The sequence below is a fragment of the Melospiza georgiana genome, chromosome 11 (genome assembly GCF_028018845.1).
Source record: "Melospiza georgiana isolate bMelGeo1 chromosome 11, bMelGeo1.pri, whole genome shotgun sequence".
Lineage (NCBI taxonomy): Eukaryota > Metazoa > Chordata > Aves > Passeriformes > Passerellidae > Melospiza > Melospiza georgiana.
The window spans coordinates 9635318-9652454 of record NC_080440.1 but is presented as its reverse complement, the minus strand read 5'-3'; the positions used below and the strand labels follow the sequence as shown (position 1 = coordinate 9652454).

Here is a 17137-nt window from a genome sequence, read left to right as displayed (position 1 = left end):
AACAGGAAAGAAAACAGACATGTTCCATAGGAAGAATGCAGCCCCATGACCTGAGGGCTGATCAAGCTGGGTACAACACCCCCTTTTGCAGGGTGCTGCAGCTGCTTGCACTCCTGACACTGCCATCACAAATGCCCAGCAGCTTTCAGCTTGGACACCTGCATCTCCATAACTAACCCAGCATAAACTAATCCCCGATGGGGAGCATCACAGCACGGCTTTATCCACCTTGCTGTTTATCTTTCTGGAGCAGGTTTGGAGCTAGCTCAGGTGGGAAAGCTGAGATGTGGATGTGCTTACCAAGAGGGTGTGGGTATGTGCCTGCCAACACACACCTGTGGGAGAGGATGGACACAGCCAGCAGAGGATTGTGCTTTTTGTCTGCAGCAAGTTACTGCAAGCTGGAGCCAATAAGGATTTCCACAGTCTTGCTCCACTGCGTGCAAGTCACATAAAGCTCTGCTTGGCAGCTGCCTTCTCTGACAAAGCTGGTCTCTGAAGGTTGGCCTCCATCACTCCCTAATTTCTAGTTCTTCCTAAACTAAGCTGATAAGCTGTGCTGAATGGTACTTCTGAAATTGCTCAGCAAAATCTCACAGTGGGGCGGACAGTTTCAAAATTATCTCAGTAACTTAGATTCTCCTCTTCCCTTCCTTAGTGCTGCACTGAAAACATAATTTCCACAAAAATCAAGAGTCCATTTCCTCACATCCATTCACAGTGTGAGTCCGACAAGTGCCAGCTTGCTCACTGACTGCAAGAGCTGCCCCACATATGCTCTGCAGGCAATAGAACCCACACAGCCAGAGCTTTATCCCTAAGGGCATACAAGCAGCTGCAGCCCCAGCATAGCAAACCAGTGCTTTTCCCAAGAGTTTAACAATACCCTTTCTACTTTGTTTGTAGGGTAAGAGACCCCAGATGCACATCAGGGCTCTAATGGGTTTTTATGCATTATAAAAATACACAGGGAAACTGGAGCAGCTTACAAGAGCATCCCATCTGAAGACAGGATGCTTTTGGACATGCAACCCCCATGGCATGACTCCAGCCAGTCAACCCTCACAGCAGGGAGCCAGGATGTTTCATCAGCTACACCTGAAGTCAGCACACCAGGAGATGGTGCCACTGCTAACAAGACCAGAAAGATTTACAACTTCCTCACAGTGATAAAGTGAGATATGACATACCAGAAGAAGGCCACTTACAGGCAATGACTTGAGTGGCAACATTGCAGCACGGATAAAAGGCAGAGCCCAGTCTCAGGTTCAGGAGAGAACCTGGGCTCACTCCTGGTTTATGCATCCCACTTACTTCAGCAGGGAAGAATTGCAGACCATGCCAGCACCCCCTCCTCCTCTCAGGGTGGATGATTTGAGTCTAATCCATGAAACTTTGTCTGTTTCTTAGTGATAAACCCAGTTTGGAAAACTAGTACTTTAGAAATTAGCAGTGTCAGATCTCGAGGGTAAGCTGTGAATCTCCGAAGGGCAGCAACACACAGAGCATCCCTGCACAGGCACATGGCAAGTGTGACAAGCAGGAAGCATTCCTTCCAAGGCTGAGGGTTAGACCACGAGGCAGGTCTGAACCCACATTCCCCTCTTGCCTCCTTGGGCTTCATATTTTGCTTACTCCACAACCTGATCATTCATGCCCCACAATATTTCCCTCCTCCCCAAGCATTTGGCCTTGTAGCTGGAGACACGAGTACCCTGGTGATGGAGGGCACGCACAAGGACAAACCATTTAAACCAAATGAAGCAGGGCTGTTCTTGCATAGTTTACAGCTGCACTGTGGAACTCACAGCTGAAGGATGGGGAGGAGGCTAAAAAAAACAGATGAGATTCAACAGAGCATCACCAATTTGCAGCCAGTTCTCAAGGAGCAGGACAGACAGGCAGGACTATGAGGCAGGAGCAGGGGACAGACTGCACACAAGGAACGAGCACCCAGTGTACACATGGACACTGTCCCCTTTTCTCTGGCCATCCTTTAGTACTAACAGGGATCAGATAACTGAGCTAGATGGTCTGACACTATCATTTCTTAGTAGTGAGACCATAATTCAAGCACATTTGAGTTCCCTGAAGACAGCAACTGACCATTTGAACACAGGTCTGGCTGGTAAGTGAGCAACCAACTCAAAACTGAAAAACCAACTGAAATACTCCCAATGAACATTATAACTAATATTAAAGTCTACCCTATACCTAAGCACAGCAGAGAATTTCAATTTGATTTATCTAAGGAACATTAATGCACCAATTAGCTCTGTTTCTCTGGGGAGAAATCACCTCATCATTTCCACACTTTGTTTGTATAGTAGGGAGGGGGAAATCATGAATACATGTGAAACATTTGGATGTGCCCAACTACCAAAGATTTCATAATGAACACATTAGATTTGTGTTACTTGATGCAAAGAGGATTTTGTTTTAACTAGAAGCGTAACAAGGAATTATAGCAGCTGTGCCTGTCATTATTCTGCTTAGCCTGTTAATGGAATTAGTTTGCTACAACCAAATTGGTTCAACAGATTAATTAAAACCAGGTGTTTCTGTGAGGCAACTTCTCCACACCACACTGAATACTTCTTGTGGCTAAACCACCTCCACTCTTCCTTGTGACCTGCAGAAATTCCCTTTGCTCTTCTCTGGGACCAATAAAACAGTAATCAAATTAAATTCAGAACACTGCCTGTGTGACAGAGCATGTTGCAAGGACCACCTTAAGAGAAAAGCCATGTCCAACGAGCTAGGGAGGATGGTGCTCCCTTGGGAATGTCCTCCATGTCACACTGTGCACCTCAAGAGCTGTAGTCTTTGCATAAAACATCTCCAATGGGATCTACAGATCCATGTGCTAGTCAACAAGGGCTGAAGCTTTCCAACAGCAAGCACAGAAGCTTTCTATTTAGAGGCTTTGTCACCATCTCTGCTGGTCACATGCAACCCAGAGCCAAGATTCCAACCTGTGTCAGAACCATGCTGGCTAAACTTCTGCAGGCAAGGACTTGAAATGCTGCTCACACAACAAAACCCAGTCATGCCAAAAAGGTTTGTCTGTTAAGTGAGAAAAGCAAAAACTTTTGGGCCCAAGAATGGACTAGGAAGTACAGAGTCTTGCTAAAAATACACAAAATTTCACAGAAGACCAGTTGAGAATCACACAGCCACAGATGTTTCATTCACACATGAATCTCTTTAAAGAGCAAATCAAAAATCCCTGGCCTGTGATCCTTCAAACCCTGCTCAATCACAAGCAGTTTGGATTACAGCAGGGCCAGACTCAGCAAAGAAAGCAGACTCCAGCTCAGTATTTTGTCATATCCTCTTTCATTTCAACTCCTATAGGAGCAGTGGAAAGTAGCAAGAAAACACATTTGAAGAGTTGTTTTAATTTTATTTCTACTTTGGGTCACAAGTGAGTTTCTCTTCTATCAATAATTATTAGGTTACCTCACAGCTAATTCCTATGCTTATTCCTGCCTCACTGTGTTTTGTTTCAACCTCTTTGGGGACTGATATAAAATCCTGAGCAACAGCAATGTTTGCAGGAGATAGAGAAGTGAACAACAACTGCACATTCCTTAAACAGTTGCTAAACCCAAGTGCTATCATGTGCCTAAAAACCATCCCACAAGCCAAATGCAACAGTTCCAGAAGTGACTCAGTGTTTGGGTTTTCTCCATGGGTCAGCATGACAGGACCTGCTATCACAGAGAGAAAACCTAAGGGACAGCAGTGCCCTGGGTTCACTTCCTTCCTGGATTACCAGCTGGAAATATAATATTTATAGTACTACAAAATCATTTTTCTCTTCTAAGAGGTAAATCTAAAACCACAAAAGTGTGCTACAGTTTTACTTGACACCAGCAGCTGGGAATCAACAGCTATTGACTTTGCAGAATAAGCCAAACAACATGAAGTACCTGTGGACTGGAAGACCCTACTAAACTCCTTTCCCCAGTGTTACCTGGGCCCCAGGTGTGAGCTGAGCAAGGCTGCCCAGCACCAAGCTGGAGTGGTGGGAGCAATACAACCCTGGCAGCCCCCACCTCTGCACCTCCACCTGCTGCTTCCATGTGTCTCATGTCCTGCAGGGTCACCTCTCCCCAAAGCAAATCTCACAAGATCCATAGCTCCCATGGGATGCAAAATTAACCCTCCCTTTGGCAGCAGTCCCAGCTGGGGGCTTTCATGGCCTTTGATGGCCAAGCTTCAGGCCTGAAGCAGCAGCTGCTGGTGATTCTCATTTCAACAGGGAGGTGGGAAATGCTGCCACAGTCACCCACCTGCCACCCTGGGGCCAGGGAAGCAGGAGACCCTGGCTAAGGCAGGCAGCAGGGTGCTCACAACTCCTGATGACAGACACACACCCCCATGGCCAGGCTGCATCCCAGCTCCAGTGCTGACAGCCTGCAAGATGTTCAAACCAATCAGTCCTCTTGGATTTGCTAATGTGTTGTCATTACATTTGACTGCAAGGCCATGGGAATACCTTTTTCCCACAAGAGCCTTCATGGGAAAAATGAGGCATAAAGTAACTACTGCTGGTGCAGTATTTAATTGTTCTTTATCCTTCTGTATTTTCCAGCAGGGGTTCTCTGGTACAATGGTTTTGAGGAGAGCAAAAGGATGCGAGCTTTCTATACTCATTTAAGTGGGTTTTTGACTTGCATATAGGTGGCTACACACACCTCACACAGGTACACACTGCACATGGCACATGCTCCTCTCATGCCACTCCATCTCTGCTCTGCTTCCTTCCTCTGCCCTGATGGTGGTTGGCAACACACTTGTGATCCTGCTGTACAGAACACTCCCTGGTGCTAGAGGGAGGGCTGAGAACATTATAAATAGCCCCTTTTTTTCTCTCCTTCATTAACTTCTCTACAAGTACTTCTCTTTCAACAGCATCAAAATAATCAAAATCACTTTCCAAATTTTTTCACTCATTAAAAATCTAAGTGCATTTTAAGGGTGAGCAGAGCACGCCAAATTGGATTTTTAACAAATGAACAAAATTCAGTGTTTTGAATTTACTCATTCTTTGCTATAGCATTTCCAGAAGCAAAATCTATTTTTAGGTGCAGATTGTTTTATCTGCTCCACCTAACATTCAGACAAACATCTGGGCTGTCCCTTAAGGCTTCTTTTTCCCTGCTCAACTCCCACAGATTGAGGAAGATTGTATCATAGTCACTCTTACCTTCAGTGTCTTTCAGGGTACCTTCTCTCCCTCACCCCCCAAAGGCTTTCAGTAGCCTCATTCCTGCTGGTTCATTGGTTCAACTCTTCCTTGCTCAGCTCTCCTCAGCTATTCTGCAAGATGTCAGCTTCACTTCAGCCATCCAGCCTGGCCCAGTTCCAACACTTTGTTGAAATATGTCACCCAAATGCTGCCCTGTCTCATCTGCCACACTGCTCAGAGATGTGGAACTTACCAGTCTTCAGACAGTTGGGTTTTACAGTCAGCTGTTTTAAGATGACCTCAATTTCCACCAGTAACTCCATCCTACAAAAGGTGGTTTGGGCATGTCCACCACATCCCTCTACAAATAATCACACAAAGAAGTTTTTGTGTTTTCTTTCTAAGCCAGTCATTTCACAAATGACATCCAGAAACCCACTCCCATTGATGCTCTTGAAGTTCTGCTAGCTCCCACCCCACCACCTGACCCAAGTTCCTATTCCTCAGCCATGGATGCACCCCAGAACTCCCTGCACATGGGGTTTCTCCTTGGCCTCTTTCCTCTTTGGCCAATGACTTTGCTCAGCTCACTAAGCCCTAGTGCCACTCTCCCACTGCTTTTGCAGGCATGACACAGCCGCCAAGAGAGATAATAGGGCACAATAAAGATAATGGGCTCCAGGCTAAAAAAAAAAAGATAGATGACAGAGGAAAAAACAGAGCCTAGAATCCCTTGGCAAGGTGGACACCATGAAGGTTTGATGCCCTTTGAAAAAGAAACTCCATCACAAATGTATCTGGCAGCAAAGGCAGTGCAAGAGCCCAATCTGGGTCCTCAGAGACCAAAAATTATTTCTAAAGTCCCTTAAAGACAAGGAACAGAAGCAGAGATAGTAAACTGTGAGTAACTTCCTTTTAGGGGCTCATGGGATCAGCCTTCAGTACCAGGGCATGGACAGCCCCACAAGTTCCTGCAGTCTTCTCCCTTTGTTTGTGGGCTTGTCACCGAGTGGCACATCTGCACGTGGTAGCTCAGCTCATTGAGAGAGGTCTCCCACTGGGAATGTTGGAAACAGAGCATGAAACTGTCATCAGAGGCTATTAATGTTTTCTTAATGTGGGAACTGAGCTAGAAACAGAGCAGGAAAATTAAAAGCTTGCATGGTCATAAATGGTGCCTCCTTTACTCATCCTCTGCTACCCAGACTTTTGGGGACATTAGTAGAAGGGCGTGGAAGGAGAGGGATAGTCCTTGTCTCTGCTGCTGTCACTGCAGTTAGCCCATGCAGTGCCAGCAGGGTTGGGGGAAAGGATGCTACACAGCCTGCTCTGGGTGCTCTCCCATCTGGTCCTGTCTTCTACCACTCAAAACCACAGAAATTCACGTTAGCACAGGATCTTTGCTCGCTTAAATGGCAAGACTCCTTGCTGGAGATCAACAAGGAGAAGCAGCCCTCGGGCAATGGGACCTGGATGTTTTTTGGAAGATTGCATCATTAAGGACCACTGCCTCTAGTTTGACACCTAGAACAAGAAAAAGCAACATATTTCCAGGCAAAAGTCAGTATTTAGAATTACTGAATTCATAATGACCACCTGAGGAAGTTATCATTCATCTAGGGCAGCAAGCAAGCCAGTGACATTCTCCACCAGGCTGTGGGCACATGGTCAGCCAAGGAAGGGGTGGCAGCAGTGAGGCAGAGCCATGAAGCTGAGCCATCAGAGATGGAGTTTATTGCAAATACAGGGCACAGCAAAGTTCTGCTCTGGGACAAGGATCAGAGGCAGAGATGCTAAACTGTGAGCAAACTCCTTGTAGGGGCTAACGGGAACATGAGATGGGATTTCCTGAACCCCCTCAGGGCTTGTCTTTATATAAAAGCTGCTTGCATTTAATTACAATCAGTTACATTAGCTACATCAGTCGATTTAATTAAATTGCAAGGACACTCATAAGTTGATTTAGCTCTCCCTCAAATGGATTTAGCAAAAGTTGGCAAGAAACTAAATCAACATAAACCAAGATTAAATCGACTGAAGAGCATCCACACAGGATTTTGCAGCAATTTAGCAAAACCCGATTTGAAGCCCCGTTTTAAATGAAGCAGAGTATCTCAGGCACAGAGAAAGATGAACTGGGATGAAAGCAAAGTGTCTAGCACTCCAGCAGCCCTGTCTAATAGACTTGAGCCGTGAGGAAAAAAACAAAAACCCTCCTTTTCCTCCACATCCTGGAGCTGGCAGGTTATTTTAATCCACATAGGATCTACTTAATTCATGATCTTCAGACAGGTTTGCCCAACAGAATTCAGCAAGCAGCTGCCATTTCTGGGCCAGGCACATGGGATGGAGGTCACAAACCATCCCCTACACTGCAGAATGGAGAGAACACTGCTATTTGTTAAGACAATTTTAAAAGGCTGTGAATTTGTGAGCATAAAATCATCTTCTTCAAATCAATTGCCAGCTCTGAACACATCACTTGTCTAATTGGTAGCTTTTAGCACTGAAATTTTCAGTACTAAAGGGGTCACACAGAGATGACAGATAAGACAGCCATGTGGCAGGCAAGTTGCACAGCACTGCTCAGTCCTGCAGCAGTGGCTCCAGGAGATGTGGTGAACGCTGCACAGCTTCAGCATGCACTTGAAACATCTTATTTTGTACCAAGAGTAGAATGACAGGAGGGTAGAAATGCAGTTTTGCACATGGAAAAATCAAGTGGCCACTGAAGCACGCTGCTCCATGCAGGCAGCACCAGGTGAGTTACCCCATTCCTGGCAGAAGTCATCCCAGAGACACCCAGAAAGAGCAAAGCACAGCAAAGATTCATAAACACATCCACTTTGATTAAATTGCTTCTTTTTCAGCTCCAGGTTTGCCAGGACTGACCCCTCCCAGCCAACACCAATATCTTGCTTGCACTGCACTGGGGTATTTTTTTTTTCACAGCTGCATTATAACTTGTCATCACAAACCAAGCACCTCTTCTGTGGGACCAGAATGGTCCTAACAGCTTTCCCAGCAACCAAGTGATTTATGATCAGCTTAATGACACTTTTTATACTGCTGTAAAACTAGGATTACAGTTCAGTGACTAGTAGAAGTTGAGTAAAGTAAAGCTGCCACAGTTTCCTTAGTGCTTTGATGACTATTATAGCAGTCATACGCTGAGAAATGATGAGCCTGCCATAAAGTTTCAAGATCACTTTTTATTTCAGTGAGGAGACATTTCCAAACCCAAGCTCTGTAGAAGGAAAGAAAAAGAAAACTCACAGCCTGAGAGCAGCATATTAGAAAAGAATGAGTTTCCACACCACCTCAAACTACTCCAGCCAAAACCTGTCCCTAGATCATAAAAAGAGCAAAACCTCCTTGCACAAAATTCCCAGACGCTGCAAATCTTCTGGCTGTAAAGGGGGTCTCTCACCCCTGCAAGGAAGACCATATGGTCTACTAAACCATCAGAAATCTGGTCCTGTTACAGCTTTGCAACTGGACAAATCTCTCCAGCTCCCCACATCCTACCTATAAGATGCATCCCACTGCTTTGAAAAATGTGTTGGTAATAAGACACAGCAAAAATACTGGGAAGCAAGCAATGTTAGAAATTGGACTCAGCACGCTGGGCAGACTCAATTCAGTTTAAACATAATGAATGCCTGAATTCCAGTATTTACACACATTTATAGTAGAAATCATGCTTTCATATTTACTTTTCTATGAGTTTTTTTTTTTATTATTATTATTTTTTATGGTAAAACTAGTACCTGGAAATTCTGAAATTAATTTACCACTAAAATGTTATTTTGTTATTCCCCAGAGTGGCCATTTTGGTACACATTTACTGATACCTTTTCTTATTTATCACTTTTTTGGGCTAGGTTCCCTGTCTGTTCTTTCTTTCACATCAGAAAAGCTTAATCATGTCATTAATTCTTCTTCCATCCTCTGAATACTCAATAATGCTGAAATACATTTTCTGGTATGGAGTGACCATCACCCACTGATCCAAATAAGAGGTTCAACAGATGAACACAATATGTATCTTGACATACCTAGATTAGCTATTTCAGATACCACCCACCAGGGGTTGTTGTGTTTAACTCCCCAGAAGCCTGATCTAGTAAAGCAAATCTCTCAGGAAATCCTGGCAAGGCACAGCCAGGGATCAGACTGCTGCAATTAACAGCAATTCCATTCCTGCAGTGTCACCCAGGGGTCACACTCACAGTCACTGCAAAGGCACTCAACACAGTGATGGGGCAGCCAGCACACGATCCAGGCATCTCCAGCAGCCTTTTCTGTGTGGGCCTCGTGCCTGGCACCTTCCCAAGGGGCTTGATTTTTCATGCCCTCCTTGTGCAATCAAGCCTTAAATATCAAACAGCAGCCTTCCTACCTCTTTCCCCAGGGGCTTATTTCGTTGTTTAAGCGTTCCTCCAGCACAAAATGCAAGGAGCTGTCAGCAGCACAGCTAATACAGTCATCACCCAAAAACCAGCAGCCCTGTTCAGTGCAGATACTTGTATGTCATTAAATAATCTTCGACAGGATGTGAAGGTGGCAAGGGACTGAGATTTGTGCAAAAAAAAAAAAAAACTCCACCATACACCCCAAAAAAACTGAAAAGAGGGGAATTAATAATTAACAGTCATGAAAGCCCCAAGAGATTCTTAAGCAAGGATTATTCTGCTGCAGCCTTCTGCAGGAGGTACCAGACAGCAATGAAAAACTGCTTCCATGCCATACTAAGGATGGCACCAGCACTGACTCTCCCTTCAAGGCTGCTGCCCCTTCAGAAGAGCAACAGGAAAGGAAGACAAGGACTGGAGCCACCTGTAGAGACACTGCTTTTCCCAGTCAGCCAATATAGACTTTCATCAATCTATTTATCACAGACCAACTAAACAGGATATAGGAGTGAGCTAAAGAAAAGCTCCTTGGTGCAGTGTCATCCTGCCTGCAGCCATTACAGTGGGAATTATGCCTGGGGGATGCACTGTGCTTCCCCTAAGCAAATACAGAACATTGACATGTTCTAGATCTGTTCAGCCACAGTGTCATTTACAGCTTCCACCAGGTGCTAAACACTGGGGACTCCATAACCAGAACCCATAAGCATGACTGTAGGGAAAGTTGTTAGAAAGAAGAGGTTAAGATATAAGATGGGATAAAGAATAAGTTTTCTTGTCCCAGAAAGTGAGCTGCTTTCCCAGCCTCCTCAAGAAGTGCCATCCCTGTGCCCTTGGACAGGGCTGGCTCCTCTTCTGTCCAGGAAGCTCAGATCAATACCCAGGAATAGCACTGATCAATTTTTAAGAGGAATGACAGCCATCTCACCCCTTCACTAAACAGCTTCACACACATTATTTGCAGTTGCTGCCAAACCCCTGAAAGATTCACTAGGGACCACACTAATCAATTTTTATTTCTATTAAACTAATGCCTGCAGCATGCTGGAGGAAATAGGGGCAGAAGGGAGTACCCTAAATGAAGATCTTTGAGAATCAGCACAGCAGGGATTTACACCAGCTAGCTGGTCTTTTGAGTAGGCCAACAAAGATGAAAGAGGCAATCTGCCAGCCAGCCCAGACACTGCTCCAACGTGGGACACCAAATGTTTCCATCATTCCTTTCTCTCTGCCCTTAGCCACCAGCACAGGCCCTCTGCTTTGGAAGTGAGATCTCTGAGGACTTGATAAGTAAGGTAAAGATTTAATGGACTGACTGGCATATCTGAATCACTAATCGCAACCTCCACTGAAGAACTACTCAAATTTCACTTTTATCCAAATCTCTAGTTCCATTCTCTCCTGTCTCAAAGCCAGCAAAGGGACTCCTGCACATTCTTTCTGCTTGCCTCTGACCCGAGCTGTAACTGTATTTCTCAACAGTTCAAGAGTTTTACAATTCTTATTTGGGTAAGGAGGCAGGGCAGGGTAGTGCATTTTGGAGGCCAGAACAACTAAATCATCACATTTACAAAGTCAAATTATCAAGCTGTAACACTATTCCTAAAAGGTATTCCTGCATCTTTTCATCATAAGATAAAGCCAGAAGTTTGCATTTATCTTCTTGCATTCTATCCAGATTTGGTCTTTTATTGCCTCATTTCTGCAAGTCAGAGTTTTGAAGCTCTAGAGAAAGTTATACAGCCTCTTCTTTCAGGTCACAATGTCCATCAGAGGTTCGGGGCACCAATAAAGATAGCATAAGGTCTTAGCAGACAAGAAGCCATAAAAATGAAAAAACTCACCAGAAGAGGTCTGTTGTCATCTTATTGCAGGGGTTCCATGCTGGTGTCTCCTTATCACAAAAGTTTCATTCCTTCTTGGTGTTTCTTGTGGGCAGCTCCTAAGAGCATTGACTTTTTCTTCTCCACAAAGCAGCCAACTGACTCCAGTTCCCTTCTCACCCAGCCACCCCACTCTTTTATAGCACTCTCCTTCTTATTGGTTACACCTGTGGCCTGTTAAAGTCAGGCCTGTTCCCAATCTTTGCTAATTGGCTCAGCTGCAACTCCTTAGGGGTAAGATTACTTTCTACACTATCTTTATTTTCTTATATTCTATCCCCCTACAGAGGTCCATATCAACCTTGATAATAATATGAAGTGATTCACATTAGGTACTCCAGCATCACCATGCCAAGAGCAGAAGATAGGTGAGCTCTCAAGTCCACTGTGACCCGCCAGATACCCAGAGTAAGTGCACAGGCAGATCAGTGAGAATCTGGCCAGCACCTCTCTTGAGTCACAGTGGCTCTGGACAAACAAAGGCTTGATTCCTGCAGTGTGGGCTGCTCTGCTCTTCTACTGACCTCAGAGATGACAAATGCTCCTGTGATGGGTTAGATGAGACTGTGGACAGGGAGGACTGAAACATTCACTGGAAGATGAGACCAAGGAGGTACCAGGGCACAAAAGGGACAAATGCCCTGAGAATTCTTTGCAACTCCACATCAACAGAGATTCATTGCACTGCTCAGTCTCCCAGCCAATTCAAACAGCCTAAAACTGTTATTCCCTCTTTTTACACCAAAATCTTCCTAGCATACTTTAGTAGTTTGCTGCAAAAGAACCCTCATAACGGGGAAAGTCTACTTCAAGGCTTTTAATGCTTAAATCTTGTTTCATTCCTTTCCCACAGAAAAAAAAAAAAAAAAAAAAAAAAAAAAAAAAAAAAAAAAAAGAAACCAAAACCCAAGCAGCACCAACCTGAGAATTAAATGAGCTGTTGCTGAGCTGCTTGCAAGGATTTATTTTGCATTTCAGAGCTCATTTTAGTACTCAGGTGCTCCCCTGTTTGGTTTGCTTTTTGCAATGCGGTGGTTTGTGCTGCTGGAAAATCTATCCACTGCAGAGGCAGCACTTGGAGCAGTTTGAAGGTGCTTTACTATTCCCTTTTCTCTTGTTTTTTTTGGTTTGTTGAATTTTTTGGGTTTGGTTTTTGATTTTTTTTTTTTCTGGATGGATTGCTGGTGCTTTGCCTGAAACAGCCTACACGTATAGATAATGTAACAACTTCCAGAGGCTCACTGCTGCATGTGTTCAGGATGGAGGTAAGGGGAGTTAGGGATTCACAGAACAAAGGTGCCTAACTGACCTCACATCTCTCCACCAGATTCAGCTTCTGAATTTCTCTCTGCTCAGGAGCTCTTACAAGTGCTTTGCCCTTAAGTCCATCTGTCAGTCTTTCTCCTCCAGAAGCACTTCAGCATTCCTCCTCCAGATGTCTTGGGATTTCCCTCATTACTCACTGACTATGGCATTTTGCCTAGTGCAGCTTCTGGTCCTGACCAAAAAGATCAGCACCAGCATTTCTGCTCATCTCATTGGTCTCTCCTCCTTCTCCAGCACTGATATTTGTCCCTCTCACACAAATATTTGCAGGTAAGCACTGTCATTCTGCAATTCCATTGTGAGTTTTTCAGTGGTGACTCCTTCTGCAGGCTAGAGAAACTCAGGACATCTCAGCCCACAACCATGCTGCCATTTGAGCAGCAGGTGGATGCAGAGAAATCTGCAGCATCAATGGCATTCCAGGGTGTAGGTGGTTAAAACAGAGATACATTATTGTGATGGCAGCCATCACTGTTGGCAAAGAGAGAGGATTTCAGCTGAAATCTGGCAGTACTCACACAGGTAATGCAGTGCCCACACCAGCACTGCACCACTGGGAGAAGCTGGCAGGTAACACTTACACTGCTCACAGAAGTGCTTAAATGTGGCCATTATATATAGTTTTATATATACCCCATTATCAAATATTGAGAGAGGGAAGAGCAGCAGCCTCCCAGAAGACTCAGGAGGCTGGGAAGAAGGAACAGATCTGTTCAGCTCCACATGTAAAAATGCAAGACTACACCCTGAATAACACAATTCTTTAGGCTCTAAGAGTCTTACACCAGAAGACCCAGCTAAAAATTCCTTGTTCCATACCAGATTTGTATTCCAGGGGGTTTAGAGATGTGGAAACTATGTCCACAGTGGAGTCCTGGGCAAGCCCTCATCCTCTCCTCCAGAAGCATTGCTTCCCCTTCCCTGCTTCAGCTCCACACATACCACAAGCTCTCTAAACTAATTTGAGAGCCTGTAACAACCAGACAGTGAAAATTAAAGAGAAAAAGAGTTTTACTAACATTGGAAAGAGCTGATAAAGCAGATATTCCTAGCTTGTTATATGAGCTTCTTGTAGCAGCTGGAAAAATCCTGGAAAATGGGATTTCAAAGCAAGACAGGGGAGAAGCTGGAGAGGCATTGCAGAAACACCTGGCAGACCCACACCAGCACTCTCCTGTTCACAGGGATGACCACACAAAAGAGAGCAAGGTGCCCCACACTGCTTGCACCTCCACTGGCCTCCATCTAATCACACTGCTGCCAATAATTTTGGCACTGGGACTGTAAGATTACGCCTACATCAGGCACAGCAGACAAGGAGACAGTCCTTCATTCAAGTGACAGCTGCTTCTGCAAACACAGATGTCTGCAGGCAAGATTTTAAAACACACATCTACATATAGAGAAAAACCCAACCATACAAATAACCACAAACACATAACATCAATTCCTCCTTCAAGCCATGCAACACTTGGATGCCTCAGAAATCTGTCCTCACATAGTTCAGTTACTATCAGGGCAGGTATTCCTTGGGTACTTCTGATTTTGTACCAACCACATACAGAAATTACTCCTGGAAAAACCATGTTGGCACTTTTATAAGGAAGGTATTTTTGCAATATATTTTCCCCACCAAGGAAAAAAAAAAAAGCACACTAAATCTTTGATTTCTATTTAGTAACAAAAAAACCTGAAATTTCTCACATCAAAATTAATTTTACACAGACAGCTTCATTTCCATGTGCAGCAGAATAGTACACACAAGTTGGGCAAGCAAGAGTTAGGATTAAATGTTTTCCTGACAAGACAGATTGATGGGGCAAGAGGGGAAGTGGCTCAATTACATTTATATCATCACAGGTAGCATTATGGAAATAGTAGAATTTTATATGATACTTTGTTTCATTTTGAAAAACAGCAGCAAGAAAAATGACCATCAAACAAAGAGGAAAAATGGCAAGTTGCTCTCACAACTGGATTTGGGGATATGTTCTATTTTAAAATATGTTAAACTTCTGGGGGGGAAAAAGATAAACCAAAACACACAAAAAATAACCAAACAAAAGAGCCACCAAAAACCAACATCAACCTAAAAAAAACCCCACACATACCAAAGCCAAGTGTTTAAATTCCAGCTTCAGATGAGTACTTGGTCCCTGTGGAACTGTAAACATGGAAAATAATCACAGAACATCCCAAAAAAGGGTGGCAAAGAAGGCACAGATAGCTCAGGTCTAAATTTAAACCTTTAAAGGATAAGTACAGTTTCAAAACAAATTGCTAGGTAAATCCAGTTTCAATAACTTTCTTGTCTTGATGGGTGCATTGCCAAGCAGCACAGAAGTGCTTTCTCCCTCCATCCCCATTTTCCTAAATAAAAAAAGTTCTAATTTATACAAGGAACAAATACAGTCTTCATGTATCCTCCATACCTTGATTTTGCTATAAAGTCATGGAAATCAGAACTTTCCTGAGGATGTCTCAAGAGATCAAGCCCATGCTCTCCTCACCAGTGTTTTTGCAACATCTTTCAACTTGCTGCCATCTTAAAAATTTAATGAGCATATTCTCTTTCTCTTCAGGAGCTTATTAAAAGAAGGGTTGGCTTTTACCAGACCCTCAAAAGATGCCAGGGGAATCTCACTCAATCTGTTTGTGGATAGTGACAATTCATCACTGCCCAAGTAACACAAGAACATTTTTCCAGTCACCACATCACAGCTTCATCCAGTCTGTCTTTCTACAGCTCCTCTTCCCTAATTCTTCAAAGGAAGTTAAAGACATTAACACAAGAACCAGCACATGCTGACTGAGGCTGTTTCTGGTAATTTATAATCCCAGTTCTGCTCCTAGCAAATTGGCCAATATTTAATATACAACCTTATCTGAGCACCTCCACAGCAGAGCTTCATAAAAACACAGAGAGATAACAATCATTGAATTTTGAAAACATAAATTACAGACCTATAATGGAAGGTTTAAGACTCCAATTCCCTTGGAGAAGAAGAGAAGCTATAAATTCAATGAAATAAAATCTGCAGAAGAATACCTCTGTGCAAGACTTGACTTCATATACCCAGAATAAATTTCCATTTAAGACAGGGGGAGATCTGTTTACTTTCCTGAAAAATGGATGCTACAGAATAAATCTATCTAGAGCCTGATGTATTATTTCTTCATATATCTTACTGGATGGAAGAAGACTATAATTAGAATTAGCTGTAAGGCCAAGATATAAAACACAAACACACCAGAAGTTGCCCCACAGACTTTTTGCTAAGAGCATAGGTAACAACTCCACAAGACATCTTGGCAAACAAATACAAAGCTCCAGATTCCTTGGGACTATTTATCTAAATTCTATTAAAAGTCTATTTCTCCATCTCTACCTGGGCCTCCAAAGCCAAAGGCTGCAAAGCCAAATCTCCATGGCCCATGTAGAAATTCATTACCTTGAAATGCATGTAGTTTTAAAGCCACTAAATAGTTCAAACTGGCAGCATTTGAAAAGAAAAAGTCATTATTTTATAGTGATCAGAGGTGTCCGAGGTGCTTCAGAGAATACAAAGAAAGGCACAATCCCTGTGGACCTTACAATCCAATTAACTTAATTAACCATGTTATTCCCCTAGTTCCTGGTACTCCATAAATCAATGAACTAAGACTTAATAGCAAAGTACATCACTAGCAGCTTTATTGATCATATCTGCACACAACACTGACTGAACTCCCAAAGTCAAGGCTTGGCACAAAACAGAGAAAATATTTCAGCACCAGACTTCCACTTCATTAAACCAAAGCCCTGTGCAGGTACCAGAGACAGGAAAGAAGTGGTGACTGACATTTAAATAGTAAGAGAGCAAGTAACCATGGGCTCTCTGTTGGTCTACAATGCAAGAAGCAAAAAAAACCCTTTACAGTATTATTAAATTTTAAAATTAAAATTTTACATTTTGTCCATCACCTCTCAAAGATGAATCCCAGAGTATTCTACAAAGGAGGCTAGACCTCAGATCTCCACATCTCCTGTGGCAGCCTAAAGCCCAGAACTAGCAAGCAGCTCCTCAGCCTGGGCAGGCACAAGTTTGCCAAGAAGAAATTTTGCAGGTAAATGCCCTGCTGTTCAATTCAGATATCCCCAGGCAAGGGCATCTCTAATGGGAGAGGTGCTTTACAGCAGCTCCAGCTATCCAGCACTGCCACATCTCAGCAACAGCAGAGCACCCTTTCCTTGTCTGTAACAATTACAGCAGGGCTAATAAGGATTAGACTTAAATTTCAAGTACACTCACAAGAAGTTGTTGGCTTTTTACATA

General features: G+C 43.6%; 1 protein-coding gene across 3 annotated transcripts in view; it reads right to left on the bottom strand.

Moving 5' to 3' along the window:
* Positions 1-17137, bottom strand: part of GRIP2 (glutamate receptor interacting protein 2) — a 248542-nt gene that overhangs the window by 219661 nt on the left and 11744 nt on the right. The window lies entirely within an intron of this gene.